The 11,744-nt window shown below is 39.6% G+C and overlaps 1 pseudogene; it reads left to right on the top strand.

Annotated features, from left to right (window-relative positions):
- The first annotated feature begins 2,793 nt into the window (after positions 1–2,793).
- Positions 2,794–10,513, top strand: LOC131820914 (large ribosomal subunit protein uL1-like; annotated as a pseudogene).
- The last annotated feature ends 1,231 nt before the right edge of the window (positions 10,514–11,744 follow it).

Genomic DNA, 11,744 nt, shown 5'->3' with positions numbered 1-11,744 from the left:
TATAGCCTTTTTTGTATTCATCTCATTAGCATTTGTAAGGCTGTACATTTCAAGACATGCTAATAATCAAATAAAAGCTCTTTTGACATATTTGTGTACAAAATTTCAGAAGGAATTTAGGGGAGTAAAGGCAAGTCAGGGTGTAGTGCAGAGTGAGGGCGGAATACCGTAAATGTTGCTGGTTACATAAGAGGCTTTGCCTGTCTCATTATTTTGAAAAATATTTGCAAAACATGATTATGATAGCTTTGCCCAGAGTTTTCCTTTACAGTTAAATTAATGTTGTCATTATGCTCTGGAAAAATTGAGCTAGTCAAGGAAAGACTAATTCCATTTTTATTGATATTACCATTGGAAGACTTGTACACATTTTTAAACACGAAGTATAATTGTTTTTTGAACAGCTGTTAACTAATATGACATAAGAAAACTAGACAATAAATTTTTGACAAATACACGAAAATCTCCCTATTCTCCTCAAAGATGTGCATCAGCGAGTGTGTGTATGTGTCTGCACGTACCAACAGTCTTTAAAAAAAATGTTGTGGTCATTTTCAATTGTTCATAAGTATAAAACAGTTATTTACTGAGGTTCTATAATTATGAAAACCTTGATAAGCACAGTAGTTCTGAATAAGGCTGACCTTCAACCAACTAAGCTCTGCTTGTTATTATAATAGTTGCTTTTACTGTAGCATAACCCTTCCCACTCTAAGCACCACAGGCCCTCCCACAGAACCCTCTGGATCCCCCAGCAATCTGGTAACAACTAAGGAGTTAATACCTAGTGCATTAGGGGGCCTCAGAACCTTGCTCAGGCATCCTTTCAGATTGGTAAGAAATTTTATCTATGGGTCTGGGTGGCTCAGTTGGTTAAGTGTCTGCTTTTGGCTCAGGTCATGATCCTGGGGTCCTGGGATCGAGCTCTGTGTCACACTTCCTGCTGGGTAGGGAGTCTGCTTCTCCCCTCTACCCCTCCCCCTGTCTGTGCTTTCTGTCTCTCATACTCTCTCTTGCGCTCTCTCTCAAATAGATAAATAAGATCTTATAAAAAATATTCTTATCTATACTTCTTAATTATATTTAATATTATTACTGGGTAGAAAGATGGATATGATATGGTTCCTGCCTCCCAGAAATTCTTATCTGGTGGTGGAAATAGATATCCATAAATCATCTCAGTGCAAGGTACACTCTGATATATGGAAAATTTAAACAAAGTGCTGGGGAGCATGGTGGAAAGAGATTAATCACAGCAGTGTGGATCTGAGAGGTCTTAGGAGATATAAGGTTTATTCAAACCTTGAAGGATGATCTGGGATTTATCAGCCAATATGGGTGCAGGAGGGCATTCCAGCAGGTGAAACAACCCTAATTTAAACACAGAAGAGACAATTTCTGTAAATAATGAATAGAGAGGAATGTTTGGAGGGTGTGTGGAAGGAATGTAGGATAACATACAGGCAGAATTTGTAGGGCAGAGATTTTGTTTAGCTTCTTATTGCAGTGGGAGCCTTTGAAGATTCAGGAGTCAAGAGGCATGAGTCAATAAATTTAGAAATCTGGAGGTAATATGTAAAACACATGGTCAGGGAGAGATAGAGCAGTTAAATCTGGGAGATCATCTAAAGGCTTTTTGTACCAATTTAGATCATGGAACAAAAATCTTTCCTGTAAAGGTTCAGAGAGTGAATGTTTTATGCCCGCAGGTCATCTGGTCTCTGTTATAGCTGCTGAACTCCCCTATTATATAGCACGAAAGCAGCCAGGGACAATACCTAAGTGAATGTGAGTGACTGTGTTCCACTGAAACTTTATTTACAAAAACAGTTGGAAAGCCAGTTTTGGCACACAGGCCTGTTGACTCCTGTTCTAGATCATCAGTTATTAATGTAAGTACCTTATTTTCAGTTTCCCATAAAGCAAACTCTGAGATAGGGATTTGAATGCATATAATTTATTCAGAAGCTGGTCTTAGGAAACACTCTGAAGTGGGCAAGTAGGACCCTGAAGAGTGAAAGCCAATAAAAGGTAGAATTAGAAACAGATTACTCCTGAAATCTGGACTACCTCACTAGGGGCATTATCAGAGAATATGTAGAATACCCCTCAGAATTGTCACCCTGTGGAGTCAAGAAGCTGGATATGTATTCACTATATCTCATGCTTCATTATCTGAGGGACTCTCTTGAGATATTATCCCCTAGATATTTCTGCCATAAACAGGCTACGTATGCTCCCATGACAAAGAATGTCTTCAAACAGAGAGATGCAGGAAAACAGTATGTATGGGAACCATTGTGGAGAGCAGGTGGGCTAGGAATACTATGTGCTTCAATGGGTATCACAGCGTATAGGTAAGTAAGGAAACTTTTTTTTTTTTTTAAGATTTTATTTATTTGACAGAGAGAGAAAAATCACAAGTAGGCAGAGAGGCAGGCAGAGAGGCAGGCAGAGAGAGGGAGAAAGCAGGTTCCCTGTGGAGCAGAGAGCCCGACGTGGGGCTCGATCCCAGGACCCTGGGATTATGACCTGAGCCTAAGGCAGAGGCTTTAACCCACTGAGCCACCCAGGTGCCCCAGTAAGGAAACTTTTTTAAGAGAAGGTGAAGGTGAAATGTGTTCCTTCACTGACCTCCAATCAAGATCCACATGTCTGTGGGAGGAACATTTATTTTAAAGCTGACTTGGTATAGAATAAAAGTAGAATGGGTACTCAAAATGAAAGTTAACGGTAGATGGAACTAAGTCTGTGAGGAACAGGAAGACAGTTTTAAAAGAGATAAAAGGTAAAATGGTCTGTCACAGGTTAGGTTCCAGAGAAAGCAGTTTTGAAGATGGGGTTTATCATGCAAGATGCTTATTAGAAACTGCTGTTGGTATCATCAAGTGTGGGGGGTGTGCAAAAAGGGTATGAAATAAAAGTGGGAAAGTTTCATGGTGAGCTGTGATACAATCCCAACAAAGGCCTCAGCCTCATGGGGAACACTAAAGCCGAGGTCACCCTCCAGAACTGCTCCCAGTCAGGGCAAATGGGTCAGGTCTTTATAGCCCTGTGTTGATCAGTCACTGGAAGTTGGTTTGCTTTGGAAGGAGGCATGATATTGGAAGACGCCATTTTCTTCAGCTGAGGGAAACCCGAGAGAAAGTTTATAGCCAAAAGGACCCCATAAGACCCCAGCAGCTGGGGGAATATTCCTGGTTGCTACTTGACAATTTCCACCACAGGTACATTTGATGATGATTGGATAGGGAAAGATGAGGGAGAAAAAAGAGCCAAATATGGTAATGGTGCTGAAAGACCCTAAGGAAGGTGACACCATTAACTTAAAGAGGGAAAAAAAATTCGGAGGATTAAATCCCCTCTGAATAAAATATTCAGAGGATAAAATTCAGAGGTCAAAATTACTTTTTCTTTAACAACACATTTCAGGAAATGAAAATATATTAAATAAGTTGTCCTCAACATGAAAATATGAAAGCTAATTTCACAAATACCACATTATCTCAATGAGAGAAAGAGAAGCAAATCAAAGCAAGCAAGCAAACACTGTGTGTGAAGTTCATTTTTCTTAAGGCCATGGCAGATATGATGTTAATGATATCACACTTTAAGACAGGATAAAAGTTAAGATTATCTTGAATAAAGATAAATAAAGTGACCTCACTGGTGTGGATATGAATTGTAATTTGAAAAGCTTATTTTCCTGTCCATTATTACATAATTGATACAGAACAAACTGTAGAAATGTAGTACTATGGCCCGTTACTCACTTGAAGTAGTGAAATATGCAAGTAGATTTCCATTTTTGTCAGGAAGAAGTTTGTTTTGCACAAGACAGAAATTTAAGTGAATATGATTGGGCCTAAGTGGTTAACTTGTGCTTTAGTAACAGCAATCCTTAAATTTATTTTGATTGCAATGACATAATATGATTCATAAACGTAATTTAAAGATGGTTATAAAAGATGCATGTTCATAAGATAGAGAGAGCTCATTCCTAATGCAGTATTATGAAAATTAACCAGCTAGAGGTTGTACAATGTGGTATAACCTGTACATCATTTTTCTGATAATTTTCTCTGGTTATTCTTTAATATTCTATGTAGATCATAAGTCTGAGATGTGTGTCTCTGGCATGACAGTTCTGAATTTCTTATGAGGATGTTACTCCTATCAGCTCGATGCCCTCAGCTTGTGAGTATCAGGGCAATAATATACGTTAGAAAGGAAAATTCTTATAACAATAAGCAGGTAAGTGCTTAAATTTATAGGGCCACCTTCAGGACCGCATTTCTGTGTTATCAGTTCCCTACTTCTGGAACCTGCTGTGTACAGTGTAGCTGTTTTGAGCCTATTTTTTGGACACAGATCCCTTTCGCAATCTAAAAAATACAGACTCAGAATACTGTTTGTATATAAACACAAATGTATAAATAGCAAAGGAAAACAATAATTTGGAAACAGTGCTATCAAAATAAAAATGAAATGCATTTGTGGTATAGTATATGTCCGCCTTAACACAATGAACAACATGATATAGAGAGTGGTCCCATAATTTTTATCATTTCAAGACGTGTGATGTAACTGTTACGTGATTTCAGAATACCCAGAATGTTTACTGGTGACCTAATCATAGATCCTTCTTCCTTGTTAGGTTGCCCACATTCATACTTGAAGAAAATGATACATTTCAGTGAGATGTTAGTGAAAAGATAAATGTTATTTTTTTCCTTTCAAATCCTCTGAATCCTATACCTGGGCACCTCAGGGGTGCAGACTGTGAATGCTGGGTTGGAGAGCAATGGCAGACCCTGCTGTACTACCTTCTGCTAGGGCCACATCTCATGGTGGATTTGGTGTTGACAAGTCAGTCTAGTGGTCCCTCTGCACCATCGATTTCAAATCCTCCCCTTGAGGGCATTCCTTTGATGTAAATGAGGCTAGATGGTGAAGGAATGTAAATTTTACAACAAGAAGTTTAAACTTGAATCCATAGACATTTTTCAGCCTCCAATACTCTTCTTATAATATGCCAGTGTGATCCAAGTAGGGGTTTATCCTTAAAACTCCCTTAGTGGTAAACAAGATGGCTTGCAACAGAGGCCAGGGTTGAGTAAAAACAAGGAAGAAATATGAGTTATCACTAGCTCTGTCCTGATCTTAAGAATGAAGAATGAATTAAGAAGCAGTGTGATGAATTACCAGGACTTGATTAATGTGGAATTTGGATAAAGTGTCAAAACTCTCACTGATAATATTTCCTGGCGAGGTAAATAGGAAAGTTGTTGCAATACAAACAAAAGCAAAGAAATGAGAAGTTTAGATATGCCTGAGGAAGACATGTTATTTCTTTGATTTAGTGGTTGAGGCAATGACCTTGCCCAGGTCATGATCCTAGGGTCCTGGGATTGAGTTCCTCACTGGGGTCCCCGCTAAGTGGGAGTCTGCTTCTCTCTCTGGACACTTGTTCATTTTGATCTGAAGGTGGGAGATTGAGCTGGAGATCTAGGCTGGGAATGATATGTAACAAGATGCTATATGGAGTTATGAGTATGGTGAGATACTGATGTACAGTATCAGAGAAGAGCAGAGAGGTAAAACAAACCTTTGGAGGAATGCTACATGGAGGAGGAGTAGAGAATTTGTGAAAGAAGACCCCTAAACACAGAGGACAAAGTACTAGTATAGTGTTGCATAAGGTAAGCAGTTATAAGATGAACAAGTCTGGGGCAGAATGTACAGCATGGTGACTATAGTTAACAATACTGTGTGACATATGTGGAGGTTACTAGAGAGTAAATCTCAAAAGATATTTTTCCTTTTCAAGATTTTATTTATTTGAGAGAGAAAGAGCATAAGCAGGGAGAGGGCCAGAGAGAGAAGCAGACTCCCACTTAGCAGGGACCCCAATGAGGAACTCAATCCCAGGACCCTGGGATCATGACCTGGGCCCAAGGCAGATGCTTAACTGACTCAGCCACCCAGGGGCCCAATCTCAAAGATTCTTACCACAAAAATAAATAATAATAATTATGGGAGGAGATTGATGTATTAACTAACCTTGTTGTGGCGATTGTTCTGCAATATACACATCAAATCATCATGTTGTGCACCTCAAACTTATACAATGTTATTTGTCAATGATGTCTCAGTAAAGCTGGAAAAAAAGAGAAAGAATTTGCCAAAGTGTCTTCCAAAGTGACTGTAACATTTCGCTGTTCCACCAGCTGAATGAGAGCTCCCATTGCTCCACATCCTTGTCAGTATTTTGGTGTTGTCAGTGTTTCAAATTTGGGCCATTCTAATATGTGTATAGTGACTCTCTCACTGTTGTTTTGAGTTTTACATTTTGGTCTGTGATCCATTTTGAATTCATGTTTGTGAAGAGTGTTAAGTTCTGTGTCTAGATTCATTTTTCCCATGTGGATTTCCAGTTGTTGGCACACTTTTTTTTTGAAAAGATTATCTTTGCTGCATTATATTTCCTTTGCTCCTTTGTCAGAGATCAGTTGATACTCATGTGGGTCTGTTTCCGAGCTCTACATTCTGTCTGATCCACCTATTTATCTTTTCTTTCACCAAAGCCACACTGTCTTAATTACTAGAGCTTGATAGTAAATCTTGAAGTTGGGTAGTGTCAGTCGTTCAAATTTGTTCTACTCCTTCAATAGTGTATTGGCTATTCTGTATCTTTCACTATTTTTTTTTCTTTTTTTAAGTAAGCTCTAGGCTCAACTTGAACTTGAACTCATTACCCCAAGATCAAGAGTTGCATGTTCTACTCACTGAGCCAGCCAGGCACCCCCCTTTTGCTTCTCTGCATAAAGTGGAATCAGTTCATCGATATCCACAAAATAACTTGATTGAGTTTCATTGTGATTGTACTGAATCTATAGATTATTTGGAAAAATTATGCTGTTGAAAATTTAATATGTTGACCTTGGCTACAGCACGGTTGGAGTAGAGGATCAAACCAGACCCTGACTTGTGTCTCTTTCAAAGTCCAGACACCTTGACAAGGTTAAGGACGGGAAAGTTGAGTGCACTGAGAAAGGGTCTGTGCTATGTGTCATGCGCTCGCCTATGTGACTTTCCACACGCTCTCCCTACAGTAGGGAACAATGTGGCCAGGGTCCTGAATTCTTAGTTAGTCCTTGATGTGCCTGTACCTCCCATAACACACTCCCTGGTTGATTGTCTTGCTAATGGCTTTAGCCGAAACTACCTGGCATTATGAGGTTTGCTTGTAGTTAATGTAAACTTGTTATAGGAACTTGCAGTCATCTGACTAGCTCCTCCTATTCTGGTCTGCCTTATAAATGATTGTAAGATGTGGAATAAAATTGGCACTGTTGGACATCCTCCTCAGTGTCCCTCCTGCCCCCATCTCTTTGTCTCTTAATTTCTTTTCACCATCCTCTTAGCCCTTACAGTGCACTGGCCGCGACACTACCCCCGAAGGGAGCCCGATATGGGGCTCCAACCCAGGGTTCTGGAATCATGACCTGAGTTGAAGGGAGACACTTAACCAACTGAGCCACCTAGGGGTCCCTACCCTGAACATCCTTAATAACAGTAGTCTGAAATTAAATCCTATTACTCATGACCTTTGATAGAAACAGTCAGTTAAGCTTGTAGCTCCAGAAAATAAGTAACAATGATCTATTTTAACATAATCAACAAATACCTTCTATTTTTGTTCAATAGGAGCTATAAGTGGTTTTTTACTTGCTGAAAAGTGATTGTATTCATTTAGTTCTCACAAGTGTGAATTATAGCTGCAACACATTTCTGAAAATTTGCAATTCAGAAGTTAGCGCACTGGAAAGAGATCTATTATGATATTGGCACAAGAAAGCCTCATCCAAACAATTGCAAACAAGCTTTTATTCAGCTTTGGTAAAGACTTGACATCAGAAAACTTCTGTTTAATGTCTAAATAAAATGTTTAATGTGAGCACAATAAAGTCGTTCTTATGTTAGGCCTACATTAAAGCAAGATAGAAATAGTTTTTATAGTCAACATTCTGCCATTCTCTGAAATGATAAACTTTCCAGAAAGGTATTTATTACCAGTTGCCATCTTTAAAATGACAAATTCAGTTCAAAATTTGATTTCTAATACTATGTGTAATGAGAAATGCCACTTGCCCTGTACATTTTTAAAAAGTGATGCCAAACAAAAGTACTACCATTTGATTTTGTACTTTCATTTAACTTTCGGAAGGATATTTATGTTATCCACCACATTGTAATGGCAAAATGGCGTGCCTCATACTTTGCAATTTTCTATTTAACTACTATTGCAAAAAGAACATATTCAGGAGCCAAACAATTTGGTTTTCAATACTTCCTTAAAGTATCCCTTTGAAAACATTTCAAGGCAAAGCAAAGTTATGTATTTCACTTGATTTTTAGCATTATCCTTGTTCTTAAGACAATATCCTATAATCATAATAGTTGACCTGAGAAAAACATTTTTTTAAAATGATTTCATTTGTTTATTTATTTTAGAGAGAGAGCAAGAGAGAGCATGAGAGGGAGGAGAAGCACAGGGAGAGGGACAAGCAGACTCACCACTGAGCAGGGAAACAGAGGCAGGGCTCAATCCCACCACCTTGGGATCATGACCTGAGCCAAAATCAAGAGTTGGAAGCTCAACTGACTGAGCTATCTAGGTGCCCCTGGGAAAAACATTTTTTTTTAAACATAAAGCTTTTATAACAAGCTTATTCCATTTTTAATTCTATAAAATATATTTTAAATATTATTTTCTAACATTTTAATAAATGGAGAAATCCTTTCCTTTCTTTTTAAAGGTTTATTTACTTATTTTGGAGAGAAAGAGAGAGAGAAGTGGGGATGGGGGTGAGGGACAGGCGGTGCGGGGAGAGAATCCTGAAGCAGACTCCCAGCTGAGCATAACCTAGATGGGGGCTTGAATCCAGAACCCTGAGGTCATGACCTGAGCCAAAATCAAGAGTCTGCTGCTTAGCCGACTGAGCCCACAGGCACCCCCTTCTCTTTCTTTTTAATGAGACATCTTTGAGATTTCTCTTCCTTCTTGAATATAAGCCAAACTATATGTTACATACTGAGCAATCCATCCTTTCATTTTTGTCAGTTAAATGATGTGCAGCTATTTCAGGGCTTCCAACAATATTGTAATAACTGAGAATCACTTTCCATAAGCACTACTTTTAGTTTATTTTCTGTATCATAAGAATATGTAATATTTTCTCAAAAATTATTTTTTAAAAATCAAAGCTCATCATCACAATATGATTGATTCCTATAATCTCATGTTATGTGAGAAACAGACTCTGAATCTCCTACCTACCACTTCTTGTCTCTGAGATCTGGGTCAGGTTACTCTACCCCTCCCATCCTCAATTTCCTCACCCATGGAATGATAATATAAATAGTCCCTACATAATCGGCTGTTGGGCCATCAGTGGTTGATAGTGCATGAAGCTCCTAACATAGAACATGCAGAGGTACTAAATAAATATTAGGTCTCCCCATTATGCTATGCAATTGGATAAATGTGACCTCAGGCCTCAATTATATTATTGTCCAGTTGTGTAACCTTGAGTTATTTAGTTAACCTCACTGAATATCTGGTTTCTTATTTGCAAGATAGATAATATTTAACTTTTGGGGATAGGCATGGGCAGTAAATAAGAATAAATGAAATGTGCTTAATGTGCTTATCTAATAGGGGCTCAATTAATATTTGTCACTCTTATTTAATATGCTAACTCCCATCTCCACCCTATCTCTGACCCTCACATTTTGGAAAAACTTTGTATTTCTGTGCCATACTGTCTCTCTTCGGTGTTGAAAGAAACCTAGTGATGCTCTTTTGTGGGTATTGCGGCATGGCAACAAGAACAGCTGAGTTTCCCCTGACACCCTCTGTTAGACTGTTTGGGAAGTCCTGCACTGGAACCAGTGCAAGTGCCAGAAGTTTTTGGAGACAGTGGAGCTGCAGGTTGGTCCCTCTGAAGGATCAACTTTTCTCAGGCACTGTCAGGCTTAAGTGCTGGCCCCAAGTTGTCTATATGTGTTTTGGGGGACCAGCAGCACTGTGATGAGGGCAAGGCTGTGGATAGTCCCCACATGGACATCAAAGGCTGAAGAAACTCACCAAGAATAAAAAATTAGTCAAGAAGCTGTGATGCCATTTTTGGCTTCAGAATCTCCGATCAAGCAGATCCCATGAATCGTGGGCCCAGGCCTGAATGAGGCTGGCAATTTTCCTTCCTTGCTGACCCACAATGAGAACATAGTGGCCAAAGTGGATGAAGTGAAGTCCATGATCAAATTCCAGATGAGGAAGGTGCTGTGTCTGGCAGTGGCCATTGGCCACATAAAGATGATAGGTGATGAGCTTGTGTACATCCACTTAGCTGTCAATTTTCTGGTGTCATTTCTCAAGAAGAATTGGAAAAATGGCTGGGCTTTATACATTAAGAGCACCAGGGGCAAGGCCCAGGGCCTGTGCTAAGACACAGCTTAATAAATTGTAGTGCTGGGGTGCCTGGGTGGCTCAGATGACTGGGCGTCTGCCTTTGACTAAGGGCATGATCTCCAGGTCCTAGGATCCAGCACCATTTGGAGCTCCCCGCTCAGCAGGGAGTCTGCTTCTCCCTCTCCCTCTGCCTCTTCCCCAGCTTGTGCTCTCTCTGTCTCTCTCTCAAATGAATAAATAAAATCTTAAAAAAAAATCCTAGTGCTACCATTAGAAAAAGAGAAAGAAAAGAAAGAAAGAGGAAGGGAGGGAGGAAGAGAGAAAGAAAGAAAACTAGGTTTCTTTGTGACCATAGCATCACAGAAAATGCTAAGGTATTATCTAATGTAAGCTTTTGCTTTTTCTGTCTTCTCTTTCTTTCCACTATTCTCTTCTTAGTTTGGCAGGCAAATGCCTAAAAATTATAGCCAGATGGTTATACATCCCTTTTTTGAAAACTCTCTAACATGATATGCGTATATGGTGGATTTTGGACTCTGTCTTCCATCTTCTTCTAGTTTGTCTCACTGAAAAAGCCAGGAAGCACAGTGTAAGTTTGTCTGAGATAGCATTTTTATTTTGTTGTCCTGTTCCAATCACCAGTGTGGTCTGCTGCATAGATGTAGAAGCATAAAAACCAATCAGGTGTCACTGGTTTTTCTTTCTCTTTGTTTTTCAAGATTTTATTTATTTATTTGACAGAGAGAAAGAGTGAGAGAGGGCAAGCAGGGGGAGCAGCAGAGGGAGAGGCAGAAGCAAGTTCCCCGCTGAGCAGAGGGCCCGACATGGGGCTTGAACACAGGACCCTGGGATGATCACCTGATCCAAAGGCAGATACTTAACTGACTGAGCCACCATGTGCCCTGGCCCCAGGTTTTTCAGTTTCTCAAATGGTTGCTACAAACCATTTCATTGCTCTGTCAGAGGAGAGGAATTAATTGCAAAATCAGGGCTTTGAGGTACTTAGAGAAAGGAGAGTAGTTTTGCTTGGGTCTTGTCATGGTCCTTTGGACTCTTTGCTTTTGCTTTTTCCGTCTCTGCTTCCCCAGGTGGCTCTGATGGTTCATGATAACTCCAGCCACCTTCATGGTGTTACCCTCCAAGGCTGGTGACTGATTGACCTTTTCTTCCTGCTCTCATCGTTCAAATCAAGAGAAGTTCATTTTTTTTAAAAGATTTTATTTATTCAGGGAGAGCACAAGAAGGGGGAGAGGAAGAGGGAAAGGGA

The sequence above is a fragment of the Mustela lutreola genome, chromosome X, assembly GCF_030435805.1.
Source record: "Mustela lutreola isolate mMusLut2 chromosome X, mMusLut2.pri, whole genome shotgun sequence".
NCBI classification, from domain to species: Eukaryota; Metazoa; Chordata; class Mammalia; order Carnivora; family Mustelidae; genus Mustela; species Mustela lutreola.
This window is presented reverse-complemented; position numbering and strand designations above follow the sequence as displayed.